General features: G+C 45.1%; 1 protein-coding gene across 2 annotated transcripts in view; it reads right to left on the bottom strand.

Moving 5' to 3' along the window:
* Positions 1–25,000, bottom strand: part of LOC123766047 (uncharacterized) — a 293,391-nt gene that overhangs the window by 257,057 nt on the left and 11,334 nt on the right. The gene's annotated exons all lie outside the window — the stretch shown is intronic.

The following is a 25,000-nucleotide window of genomic DNA, read 5'->3' as shown; positions in this document are numbered from 1 at the left end:
ACACGTTCGAGGACACACACACACTCACACACACACTCACACACACACACACACACACACACGACACCATTCGCCATATAAATCTACAGCGGTTAATGCACAAAATTCGTCACGCACTTTCTTAAATTGACTTTTGAACCATGGCACAAATATGTTATCCCCTAATGTACCGTTAAGTGAACTATGACATGGCTTCTTATGGAGTATTTTAAGAGCCTATTTCGAAGCCAATACTTTCCCCTAATATAATATTAATGATCTTACCAGCTCGTGTTTACAAGGCAGTCTCGCTATCAGCTGATGACACCAATGTTTACGACCCCGCCCCCCCTACCAGGAGAACCTCATTACTCACCTCAACTCACAGCTGTTTATATAAACAAAGTAATATAGCTTACATATTGTTCCACGAGACTTCCCTCTGGATCCCGCACCAGAGTTCAGGTATAAAATGTTCATATATATATATATATATATATATATATATATATATATATATATATATATATATATATATATATATATATATTGTCTGACAACGACAGCGTCTGTCAGGCACTATACAACGACGCCATCAGAGAGGCACTATACAACGACGCCATCAGTGTGGCACTATACAACGACGCCATCAGAGAGGCACTATACAACGACGCCATCAGAGAGGCACTATACAACGACGCCATCAGAGAGGCACTATACAACGACGCCATCAGAGAGGCACTATACAACGACGCCATCAGTGTGGCACTATACAACGACGCCATCAGTGTGGCACTATACACCGACCCCATCAGAGAGGCACTATACAACGACGCCATCAGAGAGGCACTATACAACGACGCCATCAGTGTGGCACTATACAACGACGCCATCAGAGAGGCACTATACAACGACGCCATCAGAGAGGCACTATACAACGACGCCATCAGTGTGGCACTATACAACGACGCCATCAGAGAGGCACTATACAACGACCCCATCAGAGAGGCACTATACAACGACGCCATCAGAGAGGCACTATACGACACCGTCGTGGAAAGACAATAAAGATCCATTCTCTAAATTTCCTTGAGAGTTTAAACACATATCCTGCGGGCTCACCATAGCCCGTGCTACTTGGAACTTTGTTCCAGGTAGCGAATCTTTAACAACATTGAACACATAGACTACCGTATCAGTTTTACACTTGAATGGGAGCCTGAAGGAAAAACGTTAATCTTACTAATAAACAGTTACAAATACTCAAGCCTACACATGTGACATGAGTGTCATATGTGTAGTTTCGGTCCTTCCAGGATCGTTATCAAGTCGGTCCAGGACGTACCTAAAAATGCCCTTTTCATGTCACATATGTGGGGTTGGCTTAGTTGTTTTCATCCCCGATATAGTGGCTTATTCTCTGCACACAGAGAGCTAAAATTCGATCCTTCTTCACTGTTTATTATTAAGGAATACATACAGTGAGCTTCCTCCATTTTGCCAGATTCACGAAGGAGTTACGCAAGCATATACGAACCTGTCCATCTTTTCTCAATCTTTGGCGGCTTTGTTTACAATTATTAAACAGTTAATGAGCTCCGAAGAACCAGGAAGGCTGCTTATAACAATAACAACAGTTGATTGGGAAGTTTTGATGCTTGTAAACTGTTTAATAAATGTAACCAAAGCTGTCAAAGATCGAGGAAAGATGTACACGATCGTAAGTACTTGCGTAACTTCGTAAATCAGGCCCCAGGCTGAATCTTTAATAATTATTCGGATAAATGAAAAGTTGCTCCGGGTCACTTCTCAGGGGCAATGTTCATGTGTAGTCCACATTTATTAGACCGTAAGATATGTATACAATATGCACCAACTTACCAAAGGACTAAGCCGGCATTTATAAGTGTGCGATCACAACCGGTTCCTTGCCGAGTGGACTGACGCAAATGATTATTTTTTGTTATCCCAATTGGTTTCTTGCTAAGTGGGATATCCCAACTGGTGTTTGGCTAATTAGCATATGCCAGCTAATTCAGATGAGAGAGAGAGAGAGAGAGAGAGAGAGAGAGAGAGAGAGAGAGAGAGAGAGAGAGAGAGAGAGAGAGAGAGAGAGAGAGAGAGAGAGAGAGAGAGAGAGAGAGAGAGAGAGAGAGAGAGAGAGAGAGAGAGAGAGAGAAAGAGAGAGAGAGAGAGAGAGAGAGAGAGAGAGAGAGAGAGAGAGAGAGAGAGAGAGAGAGAGAGAGAGAGAGAGAGAGAGAGAGAGCGAGAGAGAGAGAGAGAGGGGAGAGAGGGAGAGAGAGACAGACAGACAGAGAGAATCAGAGAGTCAGACAGAGAGAGAGAGAGAGAGAGAGAGAGAGAGAGAGAGAGAGAGAGAGAGAGAGAGAGAGAGAGAGAGAGAGAGAGAGAGAGAGAGAGAGAGAGAGAGAGAGAGAGAGAGAGAGAGAGAGAGAGAGAGAGAGAGAGAGAGAGAGAGAGAAAGAGAGAGAGAGAGAGAGAGAGAGAGAGAGAGAGAGAGAGAGAGAGAGAGAGAGAGAGAGAGAGAGAGAATACTAAGATACTCCGGCAAATATCATCCTTAATACTCCCAGCAGTAGCTCCCTCCTCCATCATTATTCCTCCTGAGAGGCCGTGTCCTCCATCAACGCGGAACAGCCGCCCTGTCCGGCGGGCCGCACTCCTCCAGCGTTGGTGCTGCTCTGGATGGCTTTTCACGAAGAGATTTTCCGGGTTGCTGTCTATAGATGGACGGGTGGCTTGTAGGAAGGGATAGAAGGTGTTTCAGATTAGTAGGTGAGTGAGGAAAATGAGGTGAGTGGTTTTTTTTTCCTCAATAGATATTAAGGCGTGGGTCCCTAGTGTTACTCATTTCAGTCTTCCTTTTAGCTGTGGATATGTGTTTATGACTCGTTGGCTTCAGTAATGTTATATCCAATGCTTAAAACAACGTGTGCGTTATGAAATATCGAGTAGGTGAATAGAGTGAGGGAGGTTGATGAATTGGTTAGTAGGTGGTTGAGTGAAAGAATAACTAGATGAGTAAGGGAAAAAAGAGTTCCTATAGCCAATCACCTCCAAGAATATTAAACAGAGACAAATAATTTTTCAGTAAGGCCTTTTGACTACACATTTGCAATTAGTCACTTGAAACATTCACAGAACAAACACCTCCAAATGTCACAATGACTTAATTCAAAGGAAAACAATTGTGTTTCCCAGCAATAATTGACTAATGAGCTTAACTTCTGTAGTTTGTCAATTCATTCGAACAGTTATTCGAGTTAAAATTGTAAAACATTGATAGACTTTCCCAATTTATTTACATTTACAATTTATTTATTTACAATTTATTTACATGTTCGGAGAATTCGATGTCTGGTGAGTTGATTCGTATTGAACTGACTCGGGCACACGAAATCTGAGCTAATTTAGTGAAAACTATTCATTAAACGCACTATAGTGTAGTGGTGGGCACGTCTCCCTACTCCCCCCCTCACATAAGGTATAAATGCTGTGTTATAAATGTACAAAGCATCAACACACTATATACAAATATTTAATTGAATACTATTAAAGGTTAGTATTTCCTTGAGGAGGTGAATTATTTGTAATTATATGTATGAAATTAGGTTAAGAATGAAGCATGTAGTTTTTGTATTTACCAAAAATTATGAGAAAAGTTAAATTTGCACAAATAAAATATTTTTTTCTAGTTTGGCTTCCCAACCAAAAAATATTAGTTATCTCTCTATAACGGAGATTACAGAAATTTACAAAGCAAATCTTTGTAGCTAAAATATACAAAGAATAAATGGTTATAACCGAGGAAATTGAAATTGAAATTGAAATAAGTTTATTGAGGTAAAATACACACAAAGGGATGAGGTAGCTCAAGCTATTCTCACCCCATTCAGTACAACGTGTTAATATATACATAGACACACATCACAAATAAACACATTACCAAACATTCTGAGAGGTAAAAATATACATTTCCTCCCTCACAAGTAGTATGTTATCAGACGTACAATACCCGAGGAGAAATACTCAAAATATTCCCTCCACTCAGAACAAAATATATACCATCAGCTCAACATTATCACAGAGTAATACTTCGGCACAGTGCAGCCACACACTATTTTATCATTGACTCAACTCCCAAAACCCAGAAAATAGTTTATTTAATTATTTACTGTTCTTGTTAGTCTAATCAATTTAATAAAGTGTTGTTCTAGACAGACTTGCCTCATCAGGTTCCTATTTGAAGGATTAACTAAAGGAAGGACAGATGAATGGATGGAAGAATAGATGCCAGGAAAAGAGATGAAAGCATAAATGGAAGGATGATTGGATATTTGAATAATTGGATAGATAAGAGAGGGATGGTTGAGAGGGAAATGGGAATAAATATGTAATAGAAAGTTAAAGACAAAAATATTAAAATTATTATACTTGAAGGGTAGACACTGTTATGATCTCAGCCTGCAGGAGAAACGAGTCTCCCTTCTTGAGAGTTATTCAGCAAGCCTGACCTAACTAGAAGGTCTAGCAAGTATTGAGGTGATAACGCAGATGTAAAATAGTTGGTTGGATATGTGTAACAGTTTGAGATTATGGGCAATGCAGAAGAAAATAGATAAATGACGGGCTAGGAGATGTGGACATTTTGCTGGAGGCGTGAGGCTCGCTTCCGGAGGACCTTGACCTCACTTGAGTGCCAGACATCGCAGGGGGAAGCCGCGCTCCGTTTGAGCTCCCGCCAGAAGGGAACCCCTAGTGATATATCTCGAAGAGAAGAGAAGTGTGCGGACGTACCAGCTGTGGAATCAAGCTGGGAACGTTGTGGTCTCAAGTCCTGGTCGACGAGCAGATATTAAATCGCCCAGAAGCATTATTGTGGGCCGTGGGAGCGCCCTGACCAGACGCCGTCAGAGGGAAAGCGCCCTCGACCAATTAATCTGTGGTAAGCACGATATACGCCAGTTCATAGTGATCACTTGTAGTTGGTCGTGTGCCCAGCGACAGTAGCAATGTTTATTTATAAGTTAGACATGTTTTAATAAGGCAGAAAGCCTGAAATAAGAGAGTGGAGAGGGAGGAACACGGAGCGACGTCCGCCCCCTCTGAGCGCTGGCGGACGACTGAGGGAGCCTGGCTCCGGATGGAGGAAGACTCTCCCAGCGAGTGAGGACCGCCGCCAGGCGAGGTGGAGTATGGACCCGCCCAAAACGGGGGAGTCCACTCTCACTGTATGTAGAGAACAGATAGAGGTTTGAGGCAAGCATATTGTGTGGTTATTTTTGTTTATGTGTTAAAGGGGAACATTTTATTGGAGTGTTGATGGGTTGCAGGTTTGTTCTTTGGGGAAGAAGTTGCTGAGAACTTCGAAGCCAGCAGATGATGTAGCTGATGAGACCCCAAGGTAGTGGAGCAGAGGACCTCGAGCTGTGAGGAGAAGCAGCAGTGAAGAGGTGTCACGTGCTTCTGTAGAGGTGGAGAAGCACCATACTTGCTCGGGGAAACTTCATGGTGTAGCAGCCAAGAGAGCTGTGGAGGACCCTAGCAGAAGGGTGAAGCACCGTAGTTGCTCAAGGAAACTTCATGATAGCAGCCTGGAGGAGCTGCAGAGGATCCTGGTAGTGAAGCCCGGAAGAACCTAAGGATATTGGGGTAGTGAACTTCCAGAGGTGGAAGGGGAAGTTCTGGTGGATTACTAGTAGGGAGTTGATAGTGTTTGGTTGTCATTAGCGTGCAAGACGCAGTGAGAGGTGAGTGACTGTTTGCATTCTTATGTCAAGGAGTGATTTATTCTGAAGCTTAGAGTTGCAGTCGTAGGCTTGATTACCTACAGATATATGTGCTCGAGGACTGACAGTGATCGATTAACCATTGTTGTGTATCAATGAACATTTATACTGATATATGTTATTGCATTCAAATGCTGGTTTGCTATATATACATTATCATGCTGATAGTGCAACAGTGTATGTAGGCTTGACCAACTTGAGGAGGTTAATAGTATCAGGTGGTGAACCAGGAGATAGGATACCACTTGATAAGCTGATAATAGAGTTCTGAAGGTGTTGGAGTGCAACCTGATTGTGATATTATAGAGTATAGGATTCATTATTATTATATGTGTGTATGTATCGTGTATGTGCTTTGTCCAGTAAATGTGTCACAATTTGCTGGTGTTTGCCCTTGTCCTAGTGAGGCTTCCCAGGAAGTAGTGAAGAAGGAGAGAGAAAGAGAAAGAACCAAGAACCACTGCTGTGGACAGGGTAAGGGGTAATACTAGTAAGTCATAGGGGATTGAGGAGACCATATCTCATAAGGAGAGAGTGGGGAGTCACAGCGGCTCGAGTGGGTGTGTGCACGTGACAACGAGGCTAAGTGTTGGAGCCGCATCCCCTAAACGTGTGACGTTGAGCCCCTCTCCAAGAGCCAGAAGCGCCAAGGGTGATCTCCTAGTATAAGCACTCTGCCGAGTTGTGGGTTGGGTTGTCCATAGAGAAGGATCGACGACGACAACACCAACCAACCCACAGTCTATAAGAAATTGGGGGCCTGTGTCCGGGAGAGTGAACTGACACACCCACACCCTGTCCAAGAGTGGATTTGTACACCCCTGCTGAGATAAACTGTGTGACCGCAGGTGTATACTCTCTCTCTTGGGAAGACTCACAGGACAAAGATGGATAAGGTGCAAGCGTTTGTGGAGTCAGGCAAGCCTGAGGATTTAGAAGGTTGCACGAGGGATCAATTGAAACAAATAGCAGAAAAATGTGGCATTAGGTTGAAAGCATCTAAAGTAACTGGGATGAAGGATGAGATCCTGAGGCAGTTGAGAGCCAGAAGTGAAGCGGCAGAGCAAGGAGCCCAAAAAGGAGCTGAAAGTGGAAAGGAGGATGATGGGCAGGATGAAGTGAGATCCCAGGGATCGAGTAGGAGCAGCAAGAGTAGCCGCAGTAGTAGGAGTAGCCGAAATAGGAGCTTGGAGAGATTCCAGTTAGAGCTCCAGATCCAACAACAGCGTGAGGAGAGACAGTTCCAGCTGGAAAAGATGAAATTAGAACTCCAGATGAAAAATGAAGCCGAGAAGGAAAAAGAGAAAACCAGGCTGGAAGTAGAAAAAGAGAAAACCAGACTGGAAGTAGAAAAAGAGAAAACCAGAGTAAGAGAACTGGAGTTGGAACAAGAGAAAGAAAAAGAGAAAGCAAGACTAGAGGTCGAAAAAGAAAAAGCCCAGGTCGAAAAAGAAAAAGAGAGAACAAAACAAATGCAGATAGAAGCGAATAGAACCTTGGCTGAACAAAGGATTGAACATGGGTTGCCAGAGAGCACCACCCAGGTATCACACCCACCAGATGTTAGGGTTAGGGAGAAGGACATTCCCTTGTTTGTGCCCGAAGAGGCAGAGAGCTTCTTCGAGCATTTTGAGAAAGTAGCCAGTATCAAGGAGTGGCCACAGGAGGAATGGGCCCAGCTGGTCCAGTTAAGATTGACCGGTGCAGCCAGGGAGGCGTACACCCAATTGTCACTGGAAGAGTGCCAGGATTATGCCACAGTAAAGAGCAGCATATTGCGCTCGTTTCAGTTAACCCCAGAAGCTTATAGGAAGCGCTTCAGAGAGATGATCAAAGTTGGAGCATGTACATTTGCTGAGACAGCAAGAGATCTGGAAAGACGATTCCAGAAGTGGATTGAGGCTGCTGGAGTTGGATCTTACGCTGACCTGAAGCAACTGATGGTCATGGAGAAGTTCTTGGAGATGATGCATCCCGAAACAAAGTTCAAGATCCAAGAAGCAGGGATAATGGAGGTGAAAGATGCTGCAGATAGGGCGGATATGATTACTGAAGCGTACAAGAGCTTAAGGGAGAACAGAGTGAGAAGCGAGGCGAGACGCAGCAATGGCAGATCCAGTGGAGTCTGGGGAGGAAGAAATTATGAAAGACCCAGAAGAGTATGGGATGAGAAAAATTTTGATAAATGGGCAGATAAAAGTAAGTACCCTAAAACTCAGAAGAGTAGGTCGCGCACTTCGTCTGAAAGTGAGGATGGAGGAGCCAAACGAGAAACTAATCGTTATCCAGGGAATCAAGAGTCCAGTAAAGCTCCACAGAGTACGAGTAGTACGTCTGGCCCGAGGAAGTCCAATACGAGTGGGCAGAGTCAGAGCTACTCTGGTACATATAGAAGAGACTTTTCCCAGATGAGATGTTACAATTGTAACGGATTGGGTCACGTGATGCGAGATTGTCGGCAGGGCAAGAGAGTTGTGACCCTGGCCATGTGTGACCCCCGAAGTAAATATACTAATGTGTTCCGAGACAAACCACAGAGAGCGAACTTAGTGAACGAGAGGTATAGGCCATTCATGAGCAAAGGTTGGATCAGTGTAGGAGGCCAACCTGAGGTAGAAGTTGGTATCTTAAGAGATACCGGAGCTAATCAGAGCTTGATTGCGAGAAGCCTGATTGGGGATGGTCGACGGTTAGCTGGCAGTGGGAAGGTGAAAGTATATGGGTTATTGTCTGAGAGTGACATGCCCGTATGTACTGTCCAGCTAAGGTCGGAATATGTGTCGGCGGAGGTGATGTTGGGAGTGTGCCCCGACATACCTGTTCCAGGAGTCCAGGTGATCCTGGGGAATGACTTGTGCGGGACAAAGGTGTTGCCGAGAGTCGTAGCGGAGACTGTGCCAGAGGAGTGCCCAGAAGACCACGGCACGGGTGGGACACCTGAGAGTGTGAACCTGACTGACATCCGAGGAGATGAGTCAGGAGACCGCCAAGCCATTGAAAACCCTGTCTCGGTAGTGATGAAGGCAGAGGTGGCCGACGAGGAAGACACTGGAGAAGATGAGACAGTGTCGATTAAACCGGTAGAAGATATCGACGTAGATATAGCGTGGCTGTTTGATGAAGGTCCAGCCCAGAAAAATGAAGTCTCGGTGAGGTCAAAAGTGAGGATGACCCAGCCGAAGAAGAATACTGTGAAGAGAGCGGACCTGAGTAGAGCCCAGACTGCTGAAATTAAGGGTCGGAAGGTGAATGCAACTGTGCTGAGTAGGAATGAGGAAAGATGTGGACATACTGAGGACGGAAATAGAGCGTCAAGTGGTCCACGAGCACAGAGGCATAGGGATAGTGGAGTTAAGTTGTTTGAGATGTCAAGAGTTGGCATGTTTCACAGACAACGTGGAGGAGAAATAATGAAGAAGAGTGATAGTCGAGAAAATGAGAGGAGAAGAGACAGTATGTGTGGAGAGATGCTTACGAGCACTCTAAGAGAGGTAAAGCGACATGTACGGTCGAGTGCTGTTGGATGTAATACAGTGCCCGAAGAAACTTTTAGGGAAAGAAGAAGAGTTGAAGGAGAAGAAATGGAGTGGTATAGAGGTGAAAAGTGTGGGAAGAGGATGATGATACAAGCATGGATGAATAGAAGAAAGCCGAGGACTCGATGGAAGTCAAACAGGACGATGTCTTGGATAAATGAGGAGACGAAAGGGAGAATCGTCGGTGAAGACGAGGGAGTGAAGTATGATGACAGGAGGCGGAAGTATAATGGCAGTAGATGGAAGTATGAAGACGACAGAGGAGGTACAGACAGTAGATGTCTGACTCTGGATGTGAAGAGAAGAAGACGAGGAAACGGAGGGTGGAGACAATAAGTAGAGTGGACCGATGGAGTGCAGGCGTCCAAGGAGGACAGCCTAGCCAAGAGGTGCCAGAGAAGTCAAATCGTTTATGAGAAGATCGTGTTTCTGGAGAGTTGTGAGCCAGATGTTGCAAGGTGCAACGAATTAATTGTAGACTCCTAAGAGAGTATATTGGTTGAAGAACGAGACAGTGTGGTGGCGGATGTATTATCCCGAGCTTTGCCACTGGAATAACTCTCAAAAATAAGGGGAGGGGAGTGTTATGATCTCAGCCTGCAGGAGAAACGAGTCTCCCTTCTTGAGAGTTATTCAGCAAGCCTGACCTAACTAGAAGGTCTAGCAAGTATTGAGGTGATAACGCAGATGTAAAATAGTTGGTTGGATATGTGTAACAGTTTGAGATTATGGGCAATGCAGAAGAAAATAGATAAATGACGGGCTAGGAGATGTGGACATTTTGCTGGAGGCGTGAGGCTCGCTTCCGGAGGACCTTGACCTCACTTGAGTGCCAGACATCGCAGGGGGAAGCCGCGCTCCGTTTGAGCTCCCGCCAGAAGGGAACCCCTAGTGATATATCTCGAAGAGAAGAGAAGTGTGCGGACGTACCAGCTGTGGAATCGAGCTGGGAACGTTGTGGTCTCAAGTCCTGGTCGACGAGCAGATATTAAATCGCCCAGAAGCATTATTGTGGGCCGTGGGAGCGCCCTGACCAGACGCCGTCAGAGGGAAAGCGCCCTCGACCAATTAATCTGTGGTAAGCACGATATACGCCAGTTCATAGTGATCACTTGTAGTTGGTCGTGTGCCCAGCGACAGTAGCAATGTTTATTTATAAGTTAGACATGTTTTAATAAGGCAGAAAGCCTGAAATAAGAGAGTGGAGAGGGAGGAACACGGAGCGACGTCCGCCCCCTCTGAGCGCTGGCGGACGACTGAGGGAGCCTGGCTCCGGATGGAGGAAGACCCTCCCAGCGAGTGAGGACCGCCGCCAGGCGAGGTGGAGTATGGACCCGCCCAAAACGGGGGAGTCCACTCTCACTGTATGTAGAGAACAGATAGAGGTTTGAGGCAAGCATATTGTGTGGTTATTTTTGTTTATGTGTTAAAGGGGAACATTTTATTGGAGTGTTGATGGGTTGCAGGTTTGTTCTTTGGGGAAGAAGTTGCTGAGAACTTCGAAGCCAGCAGATGATGTAGCTGATGAGACCCCAAGGTAGTGGAGCAGAGGACCTCGAGCTGTGAGGAGAAGCAGCAGTGAAGAGGTGTCACGTGCTTCTGTAGAGGTGGAGAAGCACCATACTTGCTCGGGGAAACTTCATGGTGTAGCAGCCAAGAGAGCTGTGGAGGACCCTAGCAGAAGGGTGAAGCACCGTAGTTGCTCAAGGAAACTTCATGATAGCAGCCTGGAGGAGCTGCAGAGGATCCTGGTAGTGAAGCCCGGAAGAACCTAAGGATATTGGGGTAGTGAACTTCCAGAGGTGGAAGGGGAAGTTCTGGTGGATTACTAGTAGGGAGTTGATAGTGTTTGGTTGTCATTAGCGTGCAAGACGCAGTGAGAGGTGAGTGACTGTTTGCATTCTTATGTCAAGGAGTGATTTATTCTGAAGCTTAGAGTTGCAGTCGTAGGCTTGATTACCTACAGATATATGTGCTCGAGGACTGACAGTGATCGATTAACCATTGTTGTGTATCAATGAACATTTATACTGATATATGTTATTGCATTCAAATGCTGGTTTGCTATATATACATTATCATGCTGATAGTGCAACAGTGTATGTAGGCTTGACCAACTTGAGGAGGTTAATAGTATCAGGTGGTGAACCAGGAGATAGGATACCACTTGATAAGCTGATAATAGAGTTCTGAAGGTGTTGGAGTGCAACCTGATTGTGATATTATAGAGTATAGGATTCATTATTATTATATGTGTGTATGTATCGTGTATGTGCTTTGTCCAGTAAATGTGTCACAATTTGCTGGTGTTTGCCCTTGTCCTAGTGAGGCTTCCCAGGAAGTAGTGAAGAAGGAGAGAGAAAGAGAAAGAACCAAGAACCACTGCTGTGGACAGGGTAAGGGGTAATACTAGTAAGTCATAGGGGATTGAGGAGACCATATCTCATAAGGAGAGAGTGGGGAGTCACAGCGGCTCGAGTGGGTGTGTGCACGTGACAACGAGGCTAAGTGTTGGAGCCGCATCCCCTAAACGTGTGACGTTGAGCCCCTCTCCAAGAGCCAGAAGCGCCAAGGGTGATCTCCTAGTATAAGCACTCTGCCGAGTTGTGGGTTGGGTTGTCCATAGAGAAGGATCGACGACGACAACACCAACCAACCCACAGTCTATAAGAACACACACACACACACACACACACACACACACACACACACACACACACACACAGACACACACACACACACACACACACACACACACACACACACACACACGCACATAAAGGCATAAAAGGCCAGTTGTTATTCTCAGTCTGTAGTCGCTTTAAACACTCCTATAATTAAGCGGTAAGTTGACAGTCACCATGATTCATGTTAAACTGACATTAAAACTATCATTATAATCTACTCAGGTCGGTAGGCCTAGCAAATTGTATAGGCCTACTGAGCAAAAAGTGCTTTCAAAACTAAGAACATTTCAGAAGGATTTAATCACCCAGAAATACAAAGCTGTGTTTTAAATACAGGATTTCATGTTGCAAGTGAGCGTGGCTGATTGCAAATTGTGATTCAACCAATTACAGTGCAGTAGTTTAAATTGTCACAAAGGAAAGAGCGATGACAATATTCCCAAATGCGGAGAGAGAGAAACAAAATAAAAGTAGAAGAATGAAAATTGACACATGATATAAAGGCAGGAATTAGGCTGCATGTTATTTGCTTCTGAAAAAACCATCTCTTTGATCTAGTTCAAGTTGAATAATCCACGTCAAGCTCTATTTGACCAGTCGCCATTTGTTCAACTGCAGCGCCTGGCGAATAGTCAAGGTGTAAAAGAAGGAAATGTTCGCAGTGAACGGCAGTGGAATAATATAGAATGAGTGGAAGTTGGAGACACAGATGAGCAGCAGTGATGGGAGAACGTACTTATTTAGTGTGAGAGTAGAAGGGGCCAACTACAGATATATCACAGATTTGGGTCGGGAGTCATTACATTAGACAACGACGTGTGGGAAGGAGTGGTTCAAAGGCTGAAGCTCAATCCTGCAGGCACAACAATGAATGTCAAATGAATACACACACACACACACACACACACACACACACACACACACACACACACACACACACACACACACACACACACACACATTGACCCACCCACACACCTTCCTTGTTATCTCTCTCCTTCCCACAACTTGTCGTTATCTCCCCCACAACACCGCCACCAGCCCACCGCCTGCGTTACTTATCTCATCTGCAGACTGTAGAGAAAAGTCTCAGACTTTCCTTCGCTAAGGAAGGCCTGGTCGGAGACCGGGCCGCGAGGTGGTTCATCCCCGGAAGCTACACACGGTAAGTAGGTTTTTCACTGTGACATTTTGTTATAGTGGTGTGTTTCACGAAATAAACGAGAATGCGCATACAGGAATGCGCATATTGTGCAGTTATGATGATTTAAAAGACAGTTAAAAAAAAAAATGCGCCAGGGGCAAAAGGCGTTTTTATTATTAACAAGCTTAGGTAGTAGGCAGGGGTCTCGTAGTTTAGTTGGCTTCGTTCTCAAATCACAATCGGGGATTTCGGGTTCGATTCCCGAGCGGGACAAATAGTTTTGCACGTCTCCTTCCACATAATGGGCCTGTTCACCTAGCAGTAAATAGGTACCCGGGAGTTAGGCAACTATTGTGGGGTTGCATCCTGGGGAGGGTCAGTAGTTCCACCTTGGGGACCTCGATACAAGCCTAAAATGTGTGTGTGTGTGTGTGTGTGTGTGTGTGTGTGTGTGTGTGTGTGTGTGTGTGTGTGTGTGTGTGTGTGTGTGTGTGTGTGTGTGTGTGTGTGTGTGTGTGTGTGTGTGTGTGTGTGTGTGTGTGTGTGTGTGTGTGTGTGTGTGTGTGTGTGTGTGTGTGTGTGTGTGTGTGTGTGTGTGTGTGTGTGTGTGTGTGTGTGTGTGTGTGTGTGTGTGTGTGTGTGTGTGTGTGTGTGTGTGTGTGTGTGTGTGTGTGTGTGTGTGTGTGTGTGTGTGTGTGTGTGTGTGTGTGTGTGTGTGTGTGTGTGTGTGTGTGTGTGTGTGTGTGTGTGTGTGTGTGTGTGTGTGTGTGTGTGTGTGTGTGTGTGTGTGTGTGTGTGTGTGTGTGTGTGCATTCACCTAGTTGTGCTTGCGGGGGTTGTGCTCTGCTCTTTCGGCGGGCCTCTCAACTGTCAATCAACTGTTTCTACTACTACTATTTTTTTTCCATACCCCACACACTCACACACACCGCAGGAAGCAGCCCGTGACAGTTGACTAACTCCCAGGTACCTATTTACTTCTAGGTAATATGGGCATCAGGGTGACAGAAACTCTGCCCATCTGTTTTTCCGCCGGTGCCGGGGGATCGAACCCCGGTCCCTAGGTCCACGAGTCTAAAGCGCTGTCCACTCAGCCACCAGCCCCCCCCCCCCCCCCACGCCCCACCAACCTGCCACGCCTCCTACCGATATTGCTGCCTTTATTAATTCCCAAGAGATCAAAATTGTTCTTAAGATATCTGAATATTCTTCAAAGTATCTTGAAAATGCTTTACAGTATCTTGCAAATATTTACAAGTATCTTAAAAATGCTCCTTAAACATCAGGAAATAGTGTGTATTTTGTTAGAAATGTTTTTAATTTAACAAAACAATTTACTTAAGATACCGGAAAATAACATGTGAAACGTAATCCCCCAGGCTCCTCTTCGCCCAGTAACCTTATTTCCCAATCAAGCCTTTTTTCCCCCTTCTATATTTTCCTCCAAGCACCCGTGGCGTGCTTCCCTCAGCACTTTGTTGTTCCGTTTTTCACGAGTCTTATCTTTTCTTGCACTTTGCAAAATTCCATTAGCAAGTTGGCTGCGAGTTGTGTCGGCTGCGGCCGTCGGCCTCGAGGCGACTGCTGGCTGCTTCATATTTGATTATATGATTATTAGTATACTTGGAGTACCTGGACCTTTATGTGGCTACCTTCGAGGGGCTACGGAGGTTGATGTCGAGTGTTATCTGTGGTCTTAAGATAAACAATCTTCTCAAGATGGTTAGTTATACATGTGAACGGTAGTCTGTACTCGCGACCTTGGGATGGATTAAGAGGTTGTTCTCAAGAATGTGAGAATGGATAAAATAGCAAGAAAAATCTATATATCGGCAGGTCTAAATGGACTTATTTAAAATGCAATTTTAAATAAGTCCATAAGCCCCCGCAGCCAGCCTTAACCTTCCTCACAGCCATCTTAGACCTTCCTCACAGTCAGCCTTGACCTTCCTCACAGCCAGCCTTGACCTTCCTCACAGCCAGCCTCAACCTTCCTCACAGCCAGCCTTGACCTTCCTCACAGCCAGCCTTAACCTTCCTCACAGCCAGCCTTAACCTTCCTCACAGCCAGCCTTGATCTTCCTCACAGCCAGCCTTGATCTTCCTCACAGCCAGCCTTAACCTTCCTCACAGCCAGCCTTAACCTTCCTCACAGCCAGCCTCAACCTTCCTCACAGCCAGCCTTGACCTTCCTCACAGCCAGCCTTAACCTTCCTCACAGCCAGCCTTAACCTTCCTCACAGCCAGCCTTGACCTTCCTCACAGCCAGCCTTGATCTTCCTCACAGCCAGCCTACTTTGGGATCAAGGTCTGGGAGTCAAGAGGGCATAAACATAGGCAGCTCTAGACCTAAACTCAGCAGCCCCTCGTATATATTACATCACGCGGCAGATAGCAACAAACATTACTCTTTTCTGCACCAGATGGCTCACCTGCCCAATGGTAACATACAAGGCACCCAAAGTTGTAATAGAATCAGAGGCAAGATCAAATTCGACTCTTGCCATACTAGAAAAAACAAAAACATGGCGTGCCGGAACTGGCAGCAGCCCGTCCTCTCGACTAACTGGTCGGGTTCTTAACGTTACAAATGTGACCTACTATAAAATGTAACGACTCGCAAATAACTGCGTTTTCTATGGATCGGACTCGATTGGTTTGGCGAGTTGCTAGGCTTCGTAAGTTTCTGGTTAGGTTAGGAGTGGCAAATTAAAGGAAAACGGGGCGCACAAGTAACGTATATAAGTGAAGAGAAGCCCCATTCAGCCGTCTCCCCACGCACCTGCTCCTCCTCCACTTACCCTGCTGGTATAAATGAAATTTGTTCTTATTTTCAAATAATCATCGTTATAAGACTGTTGCATTTGATGTAAGTGCTCATTGGTTTGGTGTTATTAAGGTCACCACAACAGTTTACTGACCAGCCAGCAAGTATAGTCAGGAACATGGTTCAGGTTTAAAGTAAACTCTTAGTGTATACACGCCGAAAAGAGGAGTACAAGTTAGTCTTCACAACATCTAATTTACGATCAATACTGAGGCAGAAGCAAAATTAGTAATCGCGTGAAGTTTCCTTGGTATCTTAAATTATTATATACACTAATTTATCATAGTAACTTCCACTGAATTAACACGAAGTGACGCGAAGATAACAATTATTTTAATACAAATATGATGAATGGAACACCGGAGCAAATACAATAGTCACTCCTTATAATTGCCACTTTCTATGCAATTATTTCCTAATACTTAATGCACCGCATATTTACAGCTAGCGCCCAGTAAGATTCCGACGCATTATTTAAATTAAAAACCACAGTAATACTGACGTTTCCCGGACTAATGAACATCAGCCTCGTTTCTGGTTAGGTAAAACAGGTGTTTTTTTTAAGGGAGAGGAAAAAAACCGCCAGAATGGGAAAGAAAACGAGAAAGGCTTTGAAGGTTCCAGGTGCCTTGTTGATCTTATGATTTTTACTGCTGCTTAAGGGTGGTGCTGCCTTAAGTCTAGCAGAGTCTTCTGTGATTGTTTTTATGATGATCAAATGGGTGTGGTCTCTTGACTTCTGCAGGGCCTGATGGTCAAGGTGGTTGGGCACCGTTCCTCTACTCTGTTATCACGCCCCCAGCTACTTGTCCTCATACTCCAGCTCCTTGTTCTCATACTCCAGCGTCTTGTCCTCATACCCCAGGTCCTTGTCCTCATACATCCAGCTCATTGTCCCTCACCCTCCAGCTCCTTGTCCTCATATCCCAGCTCCTTGTCCTCACACCCCAGCTCCTTGTCCTCATACCCCTTCCAAGTGCTACCTAGCCATACTGGCTTAACACATTCTCATTATTGTCTTACTTGTGTGACTCCTGGTGGGAGGTGTTCTCCTGGGAGGCCATCGGCACGCCGCGTGCTGACAACACTTTCAGAAGTGCTGGCAGACACTTTTGAGGCACCAGTCTTGATTGCACACCTGCCATTTCCACACCTGACAAGTCATATACCTTTCATGCTTTGATCTGATATTACGCACCTGACATATACACATACTTGGCAATTATACACCTGCCACGGTCACGTTTGATATGCACAGATTTGACATATACATGGCAATTATACATCTGTAATACCGAGGTCTCTAAACTGGTATCTTGTAGAGATGGTTTCAATGCTAATTTGTGCTTGTTGGTTTCCATCAAATTTGTCCTTTCCTCTACCTCGTAGGCCTCGGGGCCTCGTAGCCTGGTGGATAGCGCGCAGGACTCGTAATTCTGTGGCGCGGGTTCGATTCCCGTACGAGGCAGAAACAAATGGGCAAAGTTTCTTTCACCCTGAATGCCCCTGTTACCTAGCAGTAAATAGGTACCTGGGAGTTAGTCAGCTGTCACGGGCTGCTTCCTGGGGGTGGAGGCCTGGTCGAGGACCGGGCCGCGGGAACACTAAAGCCCCGAAATCATCTCAAGATCTCAAGATAACCTCTCTTTTCCTTGCCCCTCCCTCCCACCCTCCCTCCCTCCCACCCATTCCTTCACTTTCTCCCGTTCTCCTATCACACCCTACCTTCCCTCTAAATCCCTTCCTCCTACTCTCTCTCTCCACTTTTTACGAGTTGGTCAAACGGCACCTCGATTATGCTGTAAAAATTTCAGCACGTAATCTTATCTGAGATGAAGACAATTTGGATTTCCTCAGAAGAGAAACTCCATTAATGGCATACTGAAAAGAAAAGACTTAAGACGTAATTTGTATTCTCTATATGTTCAGACTCAGAACAGGCGTGACGCGAATATTTAATACACTACAAGTTTATACATTTAGACAATAAGGGTTAGTTGAGATATAAGACGATCAGGCAAATAACTTTAACTCGTGGAACTCAGTGGAAGAAGAGGCATTGATATGTAAGAAAGACGTTATTGATCAACTCCGGTTATCAACCACTAGTATAATTATACTTACAGTATTGTAAATGCATATTTAATGGAAATCCTCGAGAAACAAGGTGGATAATATTTTGAGAATATAATTAAATACAATACTTCAGGTCAATCTTCATTTAAATTTCAGAACGTAAACAAAATATGTCTATGTTGGGGAATAGAGTATAAGCTTCTTAGCGAAGGAGTAGTAGTAGTAGTAGTAGTAGTAGTAGTAGTAGTAGTAGTAGTAGTAGTAGTAGTAGTAGTAGTAGTAGTAGTAGTAGTAGTAGTAGTAGTAGTAGTAGTAGTAGTAGTAGTAATTTATATAATGTTAATAGTAAAAATAGCAATAATAGAAGCATTAATAATACCAATAATGACAGTAGCAATAGCAATCAGATTAGGTTAAGCTTTCTACTGTTTCTCTTAAATCTCCAAGTACGTTTTCTATGAGACACAGAGCAATATCCACAAACTTTCTGCCTCAAGCCGGCAAGATAGAGAACCTTCAGTTTCTCCTGACCTCACCTCCTCTCCCAAACACCTGTAACAACACCAGTGTAACTACGCCACACAATACATGTATACTGCACACAACAGACTGACGAAATAGTTACGTAAGAACTGTAGTCTGTTCTAGTCAAAACCCGGCCGTTAAGGGTACAGATACACTTATTTAGGTTGACCCGTATAGTTTGGATGAATATTTCGCGCGAGACAAGCTGAATGGAGAGACTGAGTAGTTAGCGTTGTCAGCAGATAATCTTATTATAGTCCTAGAGGTCACCTATTATCTGTGTTTGTAATGCACTCCTAGTCTCTGGCTGGTTCCAGCCCCCCCCCCCCCCCCACACACACACACACACACACACATATACACACCCTGTACACCCATCCCAGGAACACCCGCCCATCCCAGGAACACCCACCCATCACCCCACACTACTAGTCCCAGGAACACCCCCCTTCCACCCCACCCCCTATGCACGGATACGCGATAAAAACACCCACTTAATGCTTCGATTACACAGTGTGACGGAGCCGCAATTAACTCCGCCATGCTCTCATCAGGACCTTCACATTCCTCCCACCTTTTTTATCCCTCAGGTAAATGACAAAGTGTAAAGGCTTAGGGCAACTGGCTCTTATAAACCCCCCTAATTATAGGGCGAGGGAATTAATATTTCCTTTTTTTGTAAAGACCCGTATTAGGTGGTACATTTTACAGCATGCGCGGTGAAAACAGGACAGGACAAGGATGTTAACGGAGATATGGGAAGGAAGACGTGAGAGAGGCTGTGGAAAAGGAACACACAGGATGTGACTGAATGAAAGGGTGTAATTAAAAGTGGGGGGGGGGGTCTGGGACAGAGGAGGGAAGGAGAGAGGAAAGGGTGTAGATGAGAGAGATACGAAGTTTTGATAAAGGATACGGAACGTGTAGATGAGAGATCAGGGGGGGAGGGAAGTTAGGTAGTGTTTGTGAAAAGCGAGAAAATATAGCTTCCAAGATCTTTCCGCTGTTCCTGCAAGAAAAGGTAGATGAGGAAGAAAAGAATGAGGAAGAAACTGACCAAGAAGCGTGTTAACGGACCTCACCTAAAAACACCGGGGGGCCGAGGTGTCGTGCAAGAGGAAGTAAATCGTCAAATTTGTGAAAGTGTTGAGAGACGTTACCGTCACGCTGAGACAAATTGGTAATGACAGACTGGTAAGGAGACTGTATGCCGGTGTGAGGAGAGGTGCTGTAGGTTGGTGAGGAGACTGTATGCCGGTGTGAGGAGAGGTGCTGTAGGTTGGTGAGGAGACTGTATGCCGGTGTGAGGAGAGGAGCTGTAGGTTGGTGAGGAGACTGTATGCCGGTGTGAGGAGAGGTGCTGTAGGTTGGTGAGGAGACTGTATGCCGGTGTGAGGAGACTGTATGCCGGTGTGAGGAGAGGTGCTGTAGGTTGGTGAGGAGACTGTATGCCGGTGTGAGGAGACTGTATGCCGGTGTGAGGAGAGGTGCTGTAGGTTGGTGAGGAGACTGTATGCCGGTGTGAGGAGACTGTATGCCGGTGTGAGGAGAGGTGCTGTAGGTTGGTGAGGAGACTGTATGCCGGTGTGAGGAGACTGTATGCCGGTGTGAGGAGAGGTGCTGTAGGTTGGTGAGGAGACTGTATGCCAGTGTGTGGAGAGGTGCTGTAGGTTGGTGAGGAGACTGTATGCCGGTGTGAGGAGAGGTGCTGTAGGTTGGTGAAGAGACTGTATGCCAGTGTGAGGAGAGGAGCTGTAGGTTGGTGAGGAGACTGTATGCCGGTGTGAGGAGAGGTGCTGTAGGTTGGTGAGGAGACTGTATGCCAGTGTGAGGAGAGGAGCTGTAGGTTGGTGAAGAGACTGTATGCCGGTGTGAGGAGAGGAGCTGTAGGTTGGTGAAGAGACTGTATGCCGGTGTGAGGAGAGGTGCTGTAGGTTGGTGAAGAGACTGTATGCCGGTGTGAGGAGAGGAGCTGTAGGTTGGTGAAGAGACTGTATGCCGGTGTGAGGAGAGGTGCTGTAGGTTGGTGAGGAGACTGTATGCCGGTGTGAGGAGACTGTATGCCGGTGTGAGGAGAGGTGCTGTAGGTTGGTGAGGAGACTGTATGCCAGTGTGAGGAGAGGAGCTGTAGGTTGGTGAAGAGACTGTATGCCGGTGTGAGGAGAGGAGCTGTAGGTTGGTGAAGAGACTGTATGCCGGTGTGAGGAGAGGTGCTGTAGGTTGGTGAAGAGACTGTATGCCGGTGTGAGGAGAGGAGCTGTAGGTTGGTGAAGAGACTGTATGCCGGTGTGAGGAGAGGAGCTGTAGGTTGGTGAAGAGACTGTATGCCGGTGTGAGGAGAGGTGCTGTAGGTTGGTGAAGAGACTGTATGCCGGTGTGAGGAGAGGAGCTGTAGGTTCGTGAAGAGACTGTATGCCGGTGTGAGGAGAGGTGCTGTAGGTTGGTGAGGAGACTGTATGCCGGTGTGAGGAGAGGTGCTGTAGGCTGGTGAGGAGACTGAGGCTTCTTCCTCACACTTGCCAGTGTGAGGAGGAAGCGCCCCAAACCAGTTCTCCTATTTAATGCATCTCAATAATTACGTTGTCGACCAAAAGCGTCAAAATTTGTGAGGTTGGCCTGAGAGTTCGACTTATTTACATTATGACAACTCATGAGGAACACTGCACATCGAAAGCCGAGTTCGATTCCCGGGCAGTGCGAGACGATATTTATTTAATACCACCTCTGTTCAACTATCAACGAATAGTTAGCCTGGAGTTAGCAAACTGTTGTGGGATGAGTGCTTGTGGAAGCCCTGTCATTGGTCTGGGCACTCAGAGGACCTCGACGAGTTAACAGGCGAGTGCTAATTTGCAACATACTTACTCATCTTTTTTACAGTGCTCCCCTGTCCAGGCTGGCGGCTCCGTGCCCCGTCAATGTGCAAAACGAGGTAATGATGATTACAAAAACATTGCTTTGTTTTTTGCAAGAAGAAAACATGACGGAAGACGTGATATGAACACATTTACAAAACGCTTTTGATAAGGATTCTTATCTAAGACATTTGTGTAACACTGATTAATTGGAAATTTACTCTGTATATTCTTTACTCAAACTAAATACATAACCGTGGATTTAATATTACAGGAAAGCGATTTCAGTCCAGCTAAGTGAAATGCTTTTCCATTTAACTAGCGGTAAATATCTGTGTGATCCTTGTTCGGGGGACACGGGTTCGATCCCACTGTACGGCCTCCAATTCCCTCCACATTGTCTCGAGCAAAACACGTTGCCGGAAGAAGTGATTCATTCTGATTCCTTATATTGTTTAGGTTTATGTTTACAGTGAGGCTGGTCAGGAATATTTGTGGCACCATACTCCTTCCAGTGTTTGTGAGGTCATACTCCTTAAAGTGTTTGTGAGGTCATACTCCTTAAAGTGTTTGTGAGGTCATACTCCTTAAAGTGTTTGTGAGGTCATACTCCTTCCATTAATGAAGCAACTACGAGCACTAGAGAGGGAGGTAGTGGTGGTGACCAGCCTAATGCGGCACCAATACAAACACGCAGACATGAGACACTAGATCACCAACCCCCCCTTCCCTCCTCCCCCTATCACAACTGGAAATGCAGCCTCGTGAGCAACTACCCCTCAGGGAAAACAGACGCAGCCCTGTTGTGACCAGTAGCGACAAAGTCATGTACACTGCAGATGGCATTAAAATTAAAGAGGTTAAGTTACAGGAAAAAGTGGCTGAACGTCGCTATAATGAAAACGAAACTGACAAATGTTATAGGAAATGCAATCATTCCAATTTGATATCAAGTAATAAGGAAAGACAGTGGTTGAACAGAGGGAGAGGTGGTGAGGCCCTCTTGCTACAGCTACACACTCACGCTTTGGAGAAGTAAAATTATCGGATGAATCTGTCCAAATTCAGTCTAGTCCAGCAAGAGTACATACTAGAAATAGCAACAGTGAGAGAGAAGAAAACAATGATAGCAGTGATTTACAGTCCCCCACCAAACAATAGAAGACCTAGGGAGGATACAACAAATACAACGAGAATTTACTAAAGGTAAGGTAAAAAAAACAGTCATCGTGGCAAGGGGAGCAAGAGCAAAAATTATAATACTAAGGGATTTTAACCACGGGGAAACAGCCTGGATAAATAAGGACCCAGACGAGGGTGATGAGACATGGAGTAAAATTGGCAGACATGACGGACGAACATTTATTAAAGCAGCACATTACAGAACCAACAAGAGTAAGAGGAGAGGACCCACCAGCAACACCACCTGGTGGTATCCCAAAATGAGGCAGATGTTGAAAAATGGAGTGTGTGATGCTTCTAGGAGCTAGCGACTACTGCATTATCGTGCTTAAGTACATAGTGGGGCTGAAGGAGTAAGACAAACAAACCTCTTGATGAAGATGGGAGAGTACAGACGAGGGAACCAATGGGAGAGAGAAATGGAAGGGAGGACATCATATGAGATGACGGAATTCATTGTTGGGAAATGTGCCGATGCAACGGAGCAGTTCAAATCCCACAATGAGGAGGTGGAAGAGAAGCGTCAAGTAAACCCCTGGTTCAACAGACAATGCTTAAGAAAGAATAAAAGCCTGGAAAAAACACGGAGAAATAAGAACAAAGGACAATAGAAAGGCACTAACGAGAACCATAAATTAATACACCCGAGTCAGGAGGTACTCAGATTGATAAGACAAAGGGGAAATTTTCACCAAAAATGATAAGGAGGCATGTGAGGAACTCGTAGAAAAATCCTGGAGGCCTTAAAAATGGAACCTGCGTGGAGACCAGAGTTGCTGGAAGAGGTCGTAAGAAACAATGGATGACATTGTAGTCACTGTAGAACACTGTTTCTGTTCTTAATTTAAGTGAGCGACCTACCCGAGCAACCCGTTCTCGCACTTTCGTATAGTCAATATTGACTTATTAAATACGTGCATATGTGACATACTAATTTATTGTGAATATTTTAGTTTACCTTGAAAAGCTTCATAGAAAACACCGACCTTACCTAACCTTCTAAGTATGTTAAGATAAGCATCTTATTGCTTCGTAATGACAATTATTACTTAACCCTATTATAGGTATAGGTTAAGTAATAATTGTAATTACGAAGCAATAAGATGCTTATCTTAACATACTAAGAAGGTTAGGTAAGGCAGGTGTTTTCTATGAAGCTTTTCAAGGTAAACTAAAATATTCACAATAAATTAGTGTGTCACATGCACTTATTTAATAAGTCAATATTGACTGTAAGAAAGTGCGAGAGCGGGTTGACCCGAGGGAGTGAGCCAATTCATATCAAAGTTTGCAGCTGATGCAAAGCTGATGAGGAATGTAAAAACAGAGGACGACTGCAGGAAGTTACAAAAGGAACTTAAACTCCAGTCGTGGGAAAACAAATGGTTGCTGGAGTTCAATCCCAACAAGCAATATATATATAATGAAGACGGAAAGTGAGAAAGGAGACGAAGACGCATCAATACAATAAGGGGGGAGGTAAAAACAGGAGTCTGAAAGAAAGATTTGGTAGTGGATATATCTCCAACACTAACCCAAGAGGCACACATAAACAGGGTAAAATCGGCAGCATATGTGGCACTGGTAAACATAAGAACAGCGTTTAGAAACCTAAATCAGTATTTCTTCAAGACAATTACACAACATTTGTTACACCAATACTGGAATATGAAACATCGCATGGCATCCGCACCTTGTGAAGCCTAAAACCATATATGTGTAAGATCCGCAATTTTGCAATAAGACTGGTGCTAGAGCTAAGACAGTTAAGGTATGCAGGCGATGAGTCACAATAACGTGGCTAAAGTATGTTGACCAGACCACACTCTAGAAGGTGAAGGGACGACGACGTTTCGGTCCGTCCTGGACCATTCTCAAGTCATCGACTTGAGAATGGTCCAGGACGGACCGAAACGTCGTCGTCCCTTCACCTTCTAGTGTGTGGTCTGGTCAACAGTTAAGGTATGACGAAAAAGTATGGGAACTATATTTCACAACCATAGAGAATAGACGAAAAAGTGGAGATATGATCACAACTTACAAGATACTGAGGGGAATAGGCAGGGTGGACAAGAGCAGCCTCTTCAAATTGAGAGAAAGTAGGAAAATAGAACACTGGTGAAAGCTGGTGCAAGGAAATACTCGTACCCAGAACAGGTAGTCAACAGGTGGAATGCAATGAAAGAAGAAGTTGTGAAAACCCCCTCCATACACAACTTTAAGGCCAGATTCGACAAAAAATTCGAGCCTCAGAATAGTATAATTGTAAAGCAACAGGTATAACAAGGCTTGTAGAAGAGGGTATAATGAGCTAGACCTTCCCTCCTCCATAGACATTGTTAGGCAAGTACCAACACCCCCATCATCCCCCCCCCCACC

This window comes from Procambarus clarkii, chromosome 5, assembly GCF_040958095.1.
Source record: "Procambarus clarkii isolate CNS0578487 chromosome 5, FALCON_Pclarkii_2.0, whole genome shotgun sequence".
Lineage (NCBI taxonomy): Eukaryota > Metazoa > Arthropoda > Malacostraca > Decapoda > Cambaridae > Procambarus > Procambarus clarkii.
The sequence above is the reverse complement of the archived record's forward strand: the minus strand, read 5'-3'. Positions and strand labels throughout refer to the sequence as shown.